Source organism: Leopardus geoffroyi, chromosome C1 (assembly GCF_018350155.1).
Source record: "Leopardus geoffroyi isolate Oge1 chromosome C1, O.geoffroyi_Oge1_pat1.0, whole genome shotgun sequence".
NCBI lineage: Eukaryota > Metazoa > Chordata > Mammalia > Carnivora > Felidae > Leopardus > Leopardus geoffroyi.
In genome coordinates this window covers 89,950,859-89,966,411 of record NC_059328.1, presented here as the reverse complement: position 1 = coordinate 89,966,411, position 15,553 = coordinate 89,950,859, and the positions used below count along the sequence as shown (strand labels likewise).

Below are 15,553 nucleotides of genomic sequence, written 5' to 3'. Positions count from 1 at the left end.
CAACTAATGTCTTACGGTCCAGCATTCAGTCCTTCCAACTGTTAAACAACATAATTGAAGCTTCTTCTCAAAATAGAATTGTACTTTCTGAAGAAAGTAACCTCAATGCTCAAAAACTCCTAGGCACCACTGCAGCAACTCTCCCAAAGGAGGCTGGCACAAATTCAAGAAATTATATAATTCTACTGTAGATATTCCAAGCACTAGATTAGATCCAGTGAAACTTTTTTTTTTAATGCTTATTAATTTTGAGAGAGAGAGAGAGAGAGCTAGCACAAGCACGAGCTGGGGAGGGGCAGAGAGAGAAGAAGAGACAGAATACCAAGCTAGCTCTGCACTATCAGTGCAGAGCCCCACTTGGGGCTTGAACTCGCAAACTATGAGATCGTGACCAGAGCTGAAATCAAGAGTCAGATGCTTAACCGACTGAGCCACTCAGGCATCTCTAGATCCACTGAAACTTTAAGGCCAAGTGACAATAATTTTTGTGTTTCTGTTCACATATATGGAGATGAGCAGCACCTAGCATAACAATAAGTACACTAAAAGAGCTAAGGGATGTATTTATTTATTTTCGTAAGAATTCTATTTGGTCTAGTGCATGGTAATCCATTGCTTTCCTACTGAACCCATCTGTCTATAGCAGTGTCCAACAAGAGAGTTAAGGTGAGATCATTCCTGCATTTAAAAAAAAAATTTCTCGGGGCGCCTGGGTGGCTCAGTCGGTTAAGCGTCCGACTTCAGCCAGGTCACGATCTCGCGGTCCGGGAGTTCGAGCCCCGCGTCAGGCTCTGGGCTGATGGCTCAGAGCCTGGAGCCTGTTTCCGATTCTGTGTCTCCCTCTCTCTCTGCCCCTACCCCGTTCATGCTCTGTCTCTCTCTGTCCCAAAAATAAATAAACATTGAAAAAAAAATTAAAAAAAAAAATTTCTTTAAAATAAACTTTTTAATGTTTATTTATTTTTGAGAGACAGAGAGACAAAGCATGAGCAGGAGAGGGGCAGAAGAGAGGGAGACACAGAATCCAAAGCAGCCTCTAGGCCCTGAGCCATCAGCACAGAACCCGAAGCAGGGCTCAAACTTGCAAACCATGAGATCATGACCTGAGCCAAAGTCACGCACTCAACCGAATGAGCCTCCCAGGCGCCTCCATTCCCATATTTTTCAAAGTTTTCATGGTGATGTTAATATATTAAATATCCTGAAGAATATGGCATTTCTTTCCACTTGTTATTTTGGCAACGGAGCTCCAGAAACTTCTATTTGAAATTTATTATCATAATATCATTTACTCAGGAGGAAAATGTCAATTTTCTCTCAATGCTGAGAATATATATTCCAACAGTAAACTGGGAAACAGGAAAAATGATACATGATTCAGGAGCTATGGTCAAGCAGATTTGCATTAAAACTGTACCTTCTAGGGGCGCCTGGGTGGCGCAGTTGGTTAAGCGTCCGACTTCAGCCAGGTCACGATCTCGCGTTCCGTGAGTTCGAGCCCCGCGTCGGGCTCTGGGCTGATGGCTCAGAGCCTGGAGCCTGTTTCCGATTCTGTGTCTCCCTCTCTCTCTGCCCCTCCCCCGTTCATGCTCTGTCTCTCTCTGTCCAAAAAATAAATAAACGTTGAAAAAAAAAACAAAAAAAAAAAAACTGTACCTTCTAATCCTTAAAATTGACACTCTGAATGGTTAGTCAATGTAAAACACCACCTTGGTTAGTCAATGTAAAACACCACCTTCATAAGGAAGTTGTAACTCACAGCTGTTACTGAATAATCCCTGAAAAGCTTGGGTAGGGTGTTTTGTTTTGTTTTGTTTTGTTTTCCCCAGTGCACAGTTACACCAATAATTGGTCACAGATCTTTCTGAGGAGTGCTAAATGAAAGATTCATAATAAATATTGCAGGGCATCTCCTTAAGAGCATTAAGGTTTCACTTCATTGGGCTCTGAGGTGTGAATAACCTAAGTACAAGAACTGGATGACCTGTTCTTGGAGATCAAGTTAAGAGGTATTTATGAATTTCCATCCCAAGAATTTAATGATTAATTAATACTACCAAAGAGAGTGGGCATTAGGTAATTTTGTCTATCATGTTAGTCATTCAACCTCACTCTCAGTTATGTTGCTTTTGTTGCCTTCCATTCCCATGGAATCCTCCCATACTAAGAATTTTTCCATGATATTATCTCCTATCAGGAGAATCTGTTATCAAATGGGATTATGTTAGTTTATTCCTTAAATATGTTAAATGATTGTACTGGTTTTCAAAATTAGTTATATACATTTTGTATTAAAAAAAACTAATGACCACAAACTCAGTGGCTTGAAACAATGCAAATTTATCATCTTACAGTTCTGTAGTTCAGAAATCTGAGATGGATCCCACTGGGCTAAAATCAAGAGGTCTGCAGGGCTGCATTCCTATCTGGAGGCTCTGGGGGAGAATCTGTTTCCTTGCCTTTTTTTTAACATATCTACAGGCTGACCCCATTTCTTGGCTCATGACCCTCAGCCTCCATCTTCAAAGCGAGCAAAACTGTATCACTTTAAACTTAATTCCATCATCACACCTCCTTGTCTTATTCAGACTCTTCTGTCTCACTCTTTCTCCCTAAGGCCCCTTGCTTTCACATTGGTCCTACCTGAATAATCCAAAATAATCTCACTAGTTTAAAATAATTTTATTAGAACCTTATGTTCATCTGCTACCTTAATTCTCCTTTGCCATGTAGTTTAATGTATTCATAGTTTCCAGGGATCAGGGCATAGACATCTTTGTTGGGTTCATTATTCTATGTCCATAGCAGTGTTAAGCACTTTTCAGCCATTCAATAATTACATAACAATATATATTTTTAGCTTGATGAATATATTTGTGAAAAATAACAAAGCAATTCCATGACTAACCCCATCTTTAATGTCAAGAACATAACTCATTTCCTGGCACTGTTTTATTATCTTGCACATGGAACATCTCCTTGGATATTTCATGTGACTGAACTGCTGCTATTTGTTTAAAGCAGTGGACTATATATTCCCAACACTGATAACAATTTATGTTCCTAAACCAAGGACCTCCCTTATCATCTAAAATTTGTTATAAAAACTGAGGTCATTATGCAATATTAGTCTTTTACCTCTCTACCTTGGTCCTTGTCTGGCCATTATAGGGCAGAGTTAGATAAGACTTTTTTAGGCATATCTAAATTATATTCGCCATGCCTCCATTATGGCATTAACCCACTGAATCCTATTTTATCCCTTGTGTTCCTCCTGTTAATTAGTTCCTTGATCTCAGAAATGATGCGTTATTATTCACCTGTCTAGTCATATGACCTAATATTTCAGGCTGAAGTTAACAGAAGCTTAATTTCTACAAAAGAATAATTCAGTTATAGAATTATTTATAGTGAATGCAAAATCAGTGCTGTAATTGAGATATGTGATACAAAATAATATTAATGAATGGAAGTATATGTATTTATTGTTTTTTGTAGGAGTTCTTTGAAAATAGGTAAAATATATTAAAATAATTGAGAATAGGGAAGATAGCTTTTTTTTTGACTTAACGAACATTTATTTATTTATTTATTTAATTTTTCAATATATGAAGCTTATTGTCAAATTGGTTTCCATACAACACTCAGTGCTCATCCCAAAAGGTGCCCTCCTCAATACCCATCACCCACCCTCTCCTCCCTCCCACCCCCCATCAACCCTCAGTTTGTTCTCAGTTTTTAAGAGTCTCTTATGCTTTGGCTCTCTCCCACTCTAACCTCTTTTTTTTTTCCTTCCCCTCTCCCATGGGTTTCTGTTAAGTTTCTCAGGATCCACATAAGAGTGAAAACATATGGTATCTGTCTTTCTCCCTATGACTTATTTCACTTAGCACCACACTCTCCAGTTCCATCCATGTTGCTACAAAGGGCCATATTTCATTCTTTCTCATTGCCACGTACTACTCCATTGTGTATATAAACCACAATTTCTTTATCCATTCATCAGTTGATGGACATTTAGGCTCTTTCCATAATTTGGCTATTGTTGAGAGTGCTGCTATAAACATTGGGGTACAAGTGCCCCTGTGCATCAGTACTCCTGTATCCCTTGGGTAAATTCTTAGCAGTGCTATTGCTGGGTCATAGGGTAGGTCTATTTTTAATTTTCTGAGGAACCTCCACACTGCTTTCCAGAGCGGCTGCACCAATTTGCATTCCCACCAACAGTGCAAGAGGGTTCCCGTTTCTCCTCATCCTCTCCAGCATCTATAGTCTCCTGATTTGTTCATTTTGGCCACTCTGACTGGCGTGAGGTGATATCTGAGTGTGGTTTTGATTTGTATTTCCCTGATAAGGAGCGACGCTGAACATCTTTTCATGTGCCAGTTGGCCATCCGGATGTCTTCTTTAGAAAAGTGTCTATTCATGTTTTCTTCCCATTTCTTCACTGGGTTATTTGTTTTTCGGGTGTGGAGTTTGGTGAGCTCTTTATAGATTTTGGATACTAGCCCTTTGTCCAATATGTCATTTGCAAATATATTTTCCCATTCCATTGGATGCCTTTTAGTTTTGTTGGTTGTTTCCTTTGCTGTGCAGAAGTTTTTATCTTCATAAGGTCCCAGTAGTTCATTTTTGCTTTTAATTCCCTTGCCTTTGGGGATGTGTCAAATAAGAAATTGCGACGACTGAGGTCAGAGAGGTCTTTTCCTGCTTTCTTCTCTAGGGTTTTGATGGTTTCCTGTCTCACATTCAGGTCCTTTATCCATTTTGAGTTTATTTTTGTGAATGGTGTGAGAAAGTGGTCTAGTTTCAACCTTCTGCATGTTGCTGTCCAGTTCTCCCAGCACCATTTGTTAAAGAGACTGTCTTTTTTTCCATTGGATATTCTTTCCTGCTTTGTCAAAGATTAGTTGGCCATACGTTTGTGGGGGAAGATAGCTTCTAAGACAGAATAATGCTTTCTGATTTGTACAGAGTTTTTGAAAGAAATTCTCTGTGACGCCTGCTATTTCCGCCTGACATAGGTTAATATTACTTCAGTGTTAGATTAATGCATTTGAACCTTTTTGAGTAAAATACCACTATCCTGCAATATAGTTAAACCTTGTTTGAGTTAATTATCATTATCCTGCAATTTGTATAACAAGGTTTCATTTACTGATGACAATCTGAATTATATTCATCAAAGGGAGGGAAATCTCAAAATCAGAGTATTATTGATCAGATTTACATTGCTATTTCTAAGTAATTAACATTGATCACATTCTGGATCAAATAACATATCACAAATTATTTCCTACTGGTTCCAGAATGCAGATATAGCACATTTAATTGTTGACAGAAATCCATTGATATTTTCTAAATTTCAAGTGGTTTACATTGGCTTGGAATTTCAGATACTTTTAACTCTAAAATTCTCAATTATTAATTATTCAAATATTTGTCAAATATTTATTGGTCATACAAATAATACTTCAAGAATTGATCTTTCCCCAAAGAAAGTAAGTGATGACCATTTGTGAACGATTCTAGTTAATGCCTCTGGTACCTTAATTCAAATTCCATCTGTAGTGTATGTAATATATTGTACACCCATTGGAACAAGATAAATATTTATTGACCTAAAATTAACCATTGTACTTCTGGTTTCCTCTCCAAAATGTAGAAAGCTGGAAGGAACTCCCACTCTTACAATGAAAAAGAATTGAACTAACTTCAAATTCTTAAGTTTTTTGAATTCATCAGAAATCAGTAAACTGACCCAGAATCTAAGGAGAGACATTGTCTACAGGAGAAGAAAATGTGCTAAAACTCACCCAGCGGAAGTAAATGCAATCACTCACCAGCAAGAAGGTGTTGAAACCGTGAGGGCTGGGGGGCTACAGAATTTGGGGAGTGTTTGTACCCTGACCTGTGTTTTTCCCCACAAAACCTGCCAAGGGTACACCAAAACAATCAGCCAGAACCCTGAGCTGTGCTGACTGCGGTGAAGACCTGAGGAGGGGAACTGTAGCCATACAGTAGGGACAGGTAATTCCTACCGATCCTTCCCCTCTAGCTCCACACAAAACACAGTGTGTGCAAGGAAGAGTAACAGCACTGGCTTGAGTTGGTGAACGCTTACTTCAGCTAACAGACAGTAAGGAAGAGGGAGGGATAAAACTCCCTTCTGGGGAAGAGGTAGAATTAAACACTGAGCCCAAAACTCCAGGCAGGGGAGGAAAAGGAGATCCAAGAAAGCCTGGTAGCCAGGGACACAGTGCATGCCTGAGACAAGAGACTTAGACTGAAGAATGAACACCATTTCCTCACACACCACCACCCAGTCAGATGGTTAATTACAGTGACAGCAGCACGCTGCTGGGAGGCCAGGGCAGTATGCAAAAAGACCGTCTCAGAGTCACAGCAGAAAGGGAAACCTAAAATTCAAACTCAAGCAAATTTTGCTCTGCTAAAGCACCTAACACCCCAGATACAAGGTCTCTGTAAATCAGAATACTATGTTGCACTGAGGGAAAACATGTCCAGAACAAATCTCAAACACAGCCCAACTCCTAAAATGGATTATAAAATCACCTGAACCAAAAGTGTAGCAGAAGGAAAGTTGTGACTGTTTTGACACATAAGACTATTACCTCAGTGTCTCATGCTCTACATAACATGTCTGGTTTTCAACAAAAATTATAAGGCATTCAAAAGACAAATAAAAAAGAAAAAGAATATAAAAATGAAAATACTCTCAAGAGAAAGTAATCATGATAACCAGATTCAGATGTAAGACAAAAGTTGGCTCGGACTAATAGAGAATTTAAAACAGCCATAATTGATAAACTCAAAGCTCTAATGGAATAGGAGGATAACGTGGGTGATCAGATGAGTAATTTCATCAGGGAGATGGAAATTATAAAAGAATCAAAGGAAAATTGTAGAAATTAAAAACACATAATGAAGATGAAGAAAGCCTTCAATGGGTTCATCAGCATAATCAACAAAACCAAGGGAAAAAAAATCAGCGCACTTAATGATTATTCAGCAGGAATTACACAAGCTGGAAACATAAAGAAGAATGTCAGTAGAGGGAGAAAAAGCAGGGTCTCCAATAGCTGTGGAACTATTTTAAGTGTTCTAACATATGTGCAATTACAGTTGTAGGAGCAGAAAGAGAGAAAGGGGAAGAAGAAACACTTGGAAAAAAAACGAATGCAAATTTTCAAATATTCATGTTGAGTCCAGCTTCCCCCTAAACGTATATGATTTTTCAGCCCTGATGTTACAAAGACTTTACCCTGCAGGCCTGGCAGGGTCTGCTCTCCCCAAACCAGGCTTGATGTACAACCAGTGCACAGAAGTCTCTGAAAGAAGTTGCAGTCAGAACTCACTCAAGCCCCTCTGGCCTGCCATACTCTTATGTGTATACGCCTTCCCAGCCAAGGCACCTCTATTTGAGGGTCTTTTCAGGGAAACTTGAAGATACTTTTCTCTTCTATGACTTAGTACCCAGTACTTTTTTCCACTCCTGGCTCATCCCTCTATTCCCCCACCTTCTGCCTGGGGCCAGAAAGATTAATTTTTTTTTTTTTCAGAGCTTCCTCAACAGTGACAAGAACCCCATGTGTGGGCTGATCCACCTAACCCTCAGCTGACATACTGTTCCACTGGGGAAAACACAACAAGGTATACTATCGGAGTAAATAATTAAAAGCTTAGTTGTTATTTCTATTTTGTGTTGGCTTTAAGCAGATACTCTAACACCTGGCAAGTCCACTCTGTCTCCAACTTCTCAACCCCAGATAAATGTCAGACATGCAAATGAGGAATCAAGAAGCTCAAAAAGAAAAAAAAAATAACACACCAAGAAGGATAAATACATAGAAGCAAACAAATAATATGCCCACACGGAAGCATATTATACTGAAATCCCTAAAAACAAAAGAAAAAGGAAAAAAAATGAAGGCATTAAGATAAAAAAAATGTTACAGTAGAGAGAAATAAAGATAAAAATTATTGTAGCTATCTTGGCAAAAGTCATGCAAGCCAGAAAACAAAGGTGTGACATCTTAAAAGTTCTTAAAGGAAAAAAAAAAAGTCCACTTGCAATAATATACCCAGTGACACTGTTACAAAAATGAAGAAAAAATTAAAAAATTCTCAAACACCCAGAGAATCCATGCCAGCAGACCCACTACAGTAGATGTTAAAGAAAACTCTTCTAGTAGACAGAATATGATACCAGACTGAAACTTGGGTGGGTCTACAAAAAAAGGAGTAAATGTTGCTAAAAATAAACTAAAAGAAAGCAAAAGTAAATCAAATGTCCTCATTTTAATTGTTCTAAAAGAAAATTGCTTAAAACAAATGTGTGAGCAATGTATGTGGATGTGTATAATAACAGTGTATGTATTATATATATGTTTATAACATATACAAAATTAGACACCATAAGAACAACAGCATAAAATCTGAGGGGAGTAGTTAGGGATATAATGTTGTAAAGTTACTACTCTCTATGTAAAATGGGACAATATTATTTGAATTTGGACCTTGGTAACTTTAATTTGTATATTTTAAACCCTAGGCAATCACTAAAAACATTTCTCAAAAATAATAAATCAACATTGAACATTAAAAAAATCATAAAAAAATGCTTAACGCAAGAAAAGACAGAAAAGAGAAACAAAGAAAAAATAGAATAGAAAATATCTATCAGGAGAGTAGATTTTAATTGAAATTTGTAAACAATCACTTTCAATATAAATGAAAGGACAGAGTCAGTCAAATAGAGATCAAGCCCTGTGTTGGGCTCCACGCTGAGTATGGAGCCTGCTTAAGATTCTCTCTCCCCCCTGCCCCCTCCCCCACTCTCTCTCTGTCTCTCTCTCTGTCTCTCTCTCTCTCTCTCTAAAATAAGAAGAAAAAAAAGACAAAAATATACAGGTCAAAAACCGATAAGCTAAAATACATGCACAATCACAGCTAAAAAAAAATTAACACTTCTCTCTCATTAATACCTAGAACAATATACAGTAAGTTAATAAAAATACAGAAGACTATCAACCAACTAGATATAATAAACATTTACAGAACACTGTACTCAAAAGCAGAGCACATATTCTTTTTCAAGTGCACAAGGGTATTTCTCCAAAACAGACAATATTTTGAGCCATAAAACAAACCATAAAATTTGAGACAACAGAAATCATACAAAATATCTTCTCAGACTTCAATGGCATTAATCTAAAAAACAGGAAGAGAAAGATAGCTGAAGATTCCCAAATATATGGAAATTAAGCAACCACTTCCACATATCCCTGGTGTCAAATGAGATTTCTCAAGGCAATTAAAAACAAATATATGTAAATGAAGGAGAATGAAATAAATATATAATCTATGGGATGCATTTGTAACAGTGCTTAGAAGCATATTTCCAACATTGAATACTTACTTTAGGGAAACAAAGTGGAACTCTCTCTTGGTGGCACAGATACTTAGTAGGCAGATTTTCACAATTTGGGTACAAAATGTTTATGAATCTGCATGTCCCCATGCTTCTCAGATCTCCTTATCCCCAAACTTCCCATGATTTTTTTTTCCTTCCAATTCTGTGACTAACTAGCCAAACTATTTGGCACGAAGAAGTGTTCTACGTTGGGCCTTTTCTTTTTTCACGTACTGTATAACCGGATAAAGTGCTGGAAAGAATGTTCCTTTCAGAGACAGGAGAAGTGTCTTCAGCTTGGACTCACATACATATCTGGCCTTTCTGTTAATTCAATTTGGCACTTCTTCTCTTACATAAGTTGGTCTTAAATGACACCTCTTGTGACCATGAATAAAAACTTATGGAGAAGCACAAGTGAAACACTGATAAATGATGTGGAAATCTGGGCATTTGTTTATGCAGTTTATTTTTAACCCCTGGGTACATTCATGTCTAATTTTGGATATATCATTTCACATCTCATGATGTATTACTGCTCCCGGACCTATTCAAACTTATGACTTCATAGGTATAACAAAACTCACTCATTAAGAGCATGGTCACATGATGTCCCATGGTAAGACGTCACATATTTCTTTCAAATGATCTATAATTCTCTGTTACAAATATCTTGTCCTCTCTTCAGAAATCTAGGGTTCTATGTTGTAAAACTTGCTGGAGATCACCATAAGCTCTGCAGAGCATTTTTTTACCATAAAAGATACTTTAATACATAGTGTCTAATGAATATTCTTGGCCCACTCAAAGCTAGTTGCTTACTGTGTCATATGTGAAATGTATCAAAGTTATATTGCTAAGTGTGAAATAAACAATCAAGACTCCCAAGGGTCTCAACTAGCATTGTATTTCCTTCTAGGTGGTAGAAATTGCAAGAAGCAATAATAGACTGTTTACTTTGGGGCAGATCCCCAAGAATGCTCCAGATCACAAGACTCCCAGTCTTCATAGGGTTATAGAATAACTTCTAGATACTATGTAAAACTTCCAATACACTAGCCACTCTTGTTTATGTGGTATGATTAACATGATATCACCAAAACAGTAGACTAGTATGATGCTGTTTGTAATGTCCAAAAAATCGAATTCCCTTTAGCCAATATTGCGGTGGTAGGATGGAGAGTTAACAGACATAATCAAGGCTGTAGGTATATTTTCTCCTTGCCATTTGAATGCAAACTACATTCTAGTCTTCCTTGATAAGGATGAAAATAGTGTATTCACTAACTGTTGTCACTGCCCCACACCACCCAAAACAAGTTATAAGGTTAAGACTGATGGCACCACAAAATCACCAAAAGGACATGCAAAGATTTATTACTCACATTATGAAGCTTTCTGAGAACAGCACTATTTTTTTATTAGCTTAAAATCCATTCTAAACTCTTCATGTTTTATTCTGATCTTTTTATTGTCATCTTGTTTTTTTTTTTCTGATTAGAATGTTTACAAATAATAAGTTCCAAGTTTTGTCTTAATGTTTCACTATGAATATGTATCATTATCAGATGTTGATCTGAAGCCTCATTTTTAGTTTTAATAATATAGTGTAAAAGTGACTTCTATTTGCTATCAGTGATGGAATAACATTTTATTACATGAATATAAGTTGCTTTCCATTTCTCATATGCATGAATTCACAGATATTTATTTCAGCAAAATCATAATGTAGATACAAAAATGTGGACACCAAGTTTACAAATTAAGATTTTTTTCACTAAGTCTGAACGCCTCAGGAAAAATATTTACTCACAATCTTTAACATTTTTGTGTGTTTTTTTGCCATTTGTAAAACGTTTTGTGTGAACTAAACCTCTCTATACATTCTGTATGCAGAATTTAAATTTTGTATATTATGAGTATTATAAAATGTCCTGTCATGAACAATCCACCCAGCTTAAGAAGCATTCATAAATAATAAGTGTAGAGCCCTCTGTGGGCTCCTTCTCTATTGTATTATCCCGTTTGAATGCTTGAAATAACCACTGTCCTAATGGTCTATATATCTCCCTAAATTCCATCTATAATTCATCACAAATGGATATATCCCTAAACATACCTTGTTCAATTTAGTACATTTTAGAAAAATATAGTAACTGAATAATACAGTCTATTCTTCTGTGGCTTTCATTTTTTTTATCACTCTGTGTTAGTCTGTCAGAATTATCCTTCCTTATGCATATATTTGTCATCTCTTTTCGCAGCTGTTAGCTATGGTATAAATATTCCCCAAGTGTCCATGCTTTTGCTGATTGATGAGCATCTGAGTTCCACACAGTATTGTAATTACATATATTATTTCCATGGGTTGACTTTACAGGTCTCCTGTAACAAATATACAAGGATTTATTTAGTGTATAGGCCAGACAGGTAGATCTTAGAATCATGGAGTAAGCACAGGCTCATTGTACAAGATAATGCCAATTGCCTTCCAATGAAATGTGTCAACTGAGATGCGTTTGGTGTCACATCACCAGAATGCAACAATTCCTTCTGATGTATCCTTCTGCTAATACTTTCTATTTCCAGGGGTGCTTGGGTGGCTCAGTCAGTTAAGCGTCCGACTTAGGCTCAGGTCATGATCTTGCAGTTTGTGAGTTCGAGCCCTGTGTTGGGCTCTGTACTGATAGCACAGAGCCTGTTTGGGATTTTCTCTCTCTTTCCCTCTGCCCCTCTCCCTCTTTGCATGCTGTCTCTCAAAATAAATAAATAAACTTATAAAATAAGTAAATAAATAAATAAATAAGAAATAAGAAACAATTTGGGTATATATTTTTAGTATACACACACACACACACATACACACACACACACACAAAGCCAAATAAACAAAAAACTCAGAACAGTCTTTAGGCATAGAGGAGTTAAAACACAAATTCTTTTTTTTTTTAATTTTTTTTAATGTTTGTTTATTTTTGAGATGGAGGAAGAGAGACAGAGAGAGAGAGCAGGGGAAGGGGCAGAGAGAGGAAGACAGGGTCTAAAGCAGGCTCTAGGCTCTGAGCTGTCAGCACAGAGTCTGATATGGGGCTCTGACTCATGGACCATGAGATCATGACCTGAGCCGAAGTTAGACACTTAATTGACTGAGCCACCCAGGCACCCCAAAACACAAATTCTTATTGAGTAATGACTTGAAGATTTCTCACCACATTTAGAAGAGGTGTTCTCTAATGCAGGAGAATACTGAACCGTAGTCTTATATATTCTGTTTGATAAAGGAAGCAACGACAGAAAGCTTTTATTTGTTCAAAGTACCCAGTGTTATAGATGCCAAAACCCCAACAGCTCCCCCAATGGTATTTCAAAACAAACACATCAAACTTGATTTTCACTAGAAATGTTCTTTATTCACCCCAACAAACAAACAAACAAACAAACAAAAAGACCCAGATTTTATATATAAAGCAACACCACAAATTAGTGAGCTTCATCTTCTGGACAAGAACACCAAGTTAGTCTCTCTTCATAAAAAGCAATGACAACTTGAGGACACAATTTGCCTCTTTTGTCAGCACCAAGTCTGCTGCATCTGAATCTTTCTGTTTCATGAGAAATATGAATTCTCCACTGCTGTCTGTGGCCCCAGTTACTTGTTCAGGGTTGAGACCTCTAGCAAAGTCTCTTGGTTTATCAGCAGCATCTCTTTTCTTTCTTTGATTTGCTATCACGAGATTCACCATCAGATAAGGATTGTCTTTTGGTACCATTTTTTTTTTTCTTTACCGGCTTTTTGAGAATTAAGAAATGCTTCAATTAGCTCTGGATAATTTAAATTTTCTTCAGGTTCCAAGTATTGTCAGCATCTGTAAATCCCTTCCACTTGAGGAAATCCTCCGTTTTCCCATTTACTACATGTCAGCCCAGGACTTTTTCCACCACAAGATCTCCAGGCTCTGCCTCTTCTGTATTTTTACTCTCTCCGTTCTCTTTCCCATGGTTTGCAATGTAGTTTTATTGGAGGACATGTTTTATTGCAGATTTGAAGAGCTATTATTCACCACCTCTGAGATACTCTGGGTCTCGGGTCTGCGATGTCTCTGGCCCTGTGCTCCTCAAGCTCCATCCACCTCTCTCAAAGGGTTAGTTAAAATGTAAGATTCCATCACCAGTGCCAGAATTTTTTTTTATGTTTTTGTTTTTTATTCTACCTCAAACAAAAATGATGCCTCCTGATTCAATGTGTGCTAAGAGCAAATATACTTAGATTCTGCTTACTCTTTTCGCTTATTTAGTACCCAAACAGCTTTCTTTAATACACATCTGAATAAGTTGAATATTTCAATTAACAATATCTAATAATGTTACATATTTCTTTGTATATGGTAGTCTTAGACCAACACAGGTTGTTTATTCTTCAAGAAATTCATGACCAAGTTTTATGATGATGCAAGTAGATAAAATATAGCCTCCTTTTTTTGTCACGTAGGTAGAATATGTGGAAAATTGCAATACCTAGCATGCATTGCTACAAGGTCCCTTCCTTTTTGTATTCTGGTTTCTGCAACATCACAGTGGGTTCTGTGCCCTATAAGTTATGACTTTCAAAAGTAAATACTAAAATGGGAATTCGGTGGGGTGCCTGGGTGGCTCAGTCGGTTGAGCGTCCAACTTCGGCTCAGGTCAAGATCTCATGGTCTGTGAGTTCGAGCCCCTCATCAGGCTCTGTGCTGACAGCTCAGAGCCTGGAGCCTGCTTCGGATTCTGTGTCTCCCTCTCTCTCTGCCCCTCCCCCGCTCATGCTCTGTCTCTCTCTCTCTCAGTCAAAAATAAATACAACATTAAAAATTTTTTAAAAAATAAAATAAAATGGGAATTTGGCATACAGAATGTTTACGGGGAAGAAAGAGTGTTGGGCAAAGAAAAAAACTGAACCATTGGGGCACCTGGGTGGCTCAGTTGGTTAGGCGACTGACTTCGGCTCAGGTCATGATCGCACAGTTCGTGAAATTGAACCCTGCATCGGGCTCCATGCTGACAGCTCAGAGCCTGGAGCCTACTTCAGATTCTGTCTCCCCTCCCTCTACCCCTCCACTGCCCACACTCTCTGTTTCTCTGTCTTTCAATAATAAATAAACGTTAAAAAAATTTAAAGAAAAAAAGAAAAAACAGAAAAAACTGAGCCACAATCCAGGCTCAACAAAGCCTTGGTCAGTCATAGAGGGAAGATATGTAGCATATATAGCCCATCAGAGAAGTCTCACATTGGGCCCAAAACAGCGAGGCCTTTGTGCCCCCATCTCAATCAGTCATTGGATGTGAGCTGCTCAGGTTGGCATAACCTTTATATATGGGTCTCCACAGACAAGGTATATATCTTGGTGGACCTGAAAGCTAAAGGCTGTCTGCTGACAAAGGGGGTAATAAATTCTGGAAAACAGTATGGAGGTTCCTCAAAAAACTAAAAATAGAACTACCCTACGACCCAGAAATTGCACTACTAGGCATTTATCCACAGGATATGCTGTTTCGAAGGGACACAGGCATCCCCATGTTTATAGCAGCACTATCAACCATAGCCAAAGTATGGAAAGAGCCCAAATGTCCATTGGTGAATGAATGGATAAAGAAAATGTGGTATATATACACAATTGAGTATTACTTGGCAATCAAAATGAATGTAATCTTGCCATTTGCAACTACGTGGATGGAACTGGAGGGTATTATGCTAAGTGAAATTAGTCAATCAGAGAAAGACAAAAATCATATGACTTCACTCATATGAGGACTCTAAGAGACAAAAGAGATGAACATAAGGGAAGGGAAACAAAAATGATGTAAAAACAGAGAGGGGGACAAAACAGAAGAGACTCAAATATGGAGAACAAACTGAGGGTTGCCGGAGGGGTTGTGGGACGGGGGATGGGCTAAATGGGTAAGGGGCATTAAGGAATCTACTTCTGAAATCATTGTTTCACTATATGCTAACTAATTTGGATGTGAATTTTAACAAATAAAAAATAAAATTAAAAAGAAGATCTTGGCAGTGCATTTCCATGTCCATAACAATTTGTTGTTACAAGGGGTATTCTGGGTGAAAAGTTCTGCTTCAAGAAT

The 15,553-nt window shown here is 37.7% G+C and overlaps 1 pseudogene; it reads right to left on the bottom strand.

Moving 5' to 3' along the window:
- Positions 1-12,916: 12,916 nt before the first annotated feature.
- Positions 12,917-13,548, bottom strand: LOC123596832 (annotated as a pseudogene).
- Between the last annotated feature and the right edge of the window lie 2,005 nt (positions 13,549-15,553).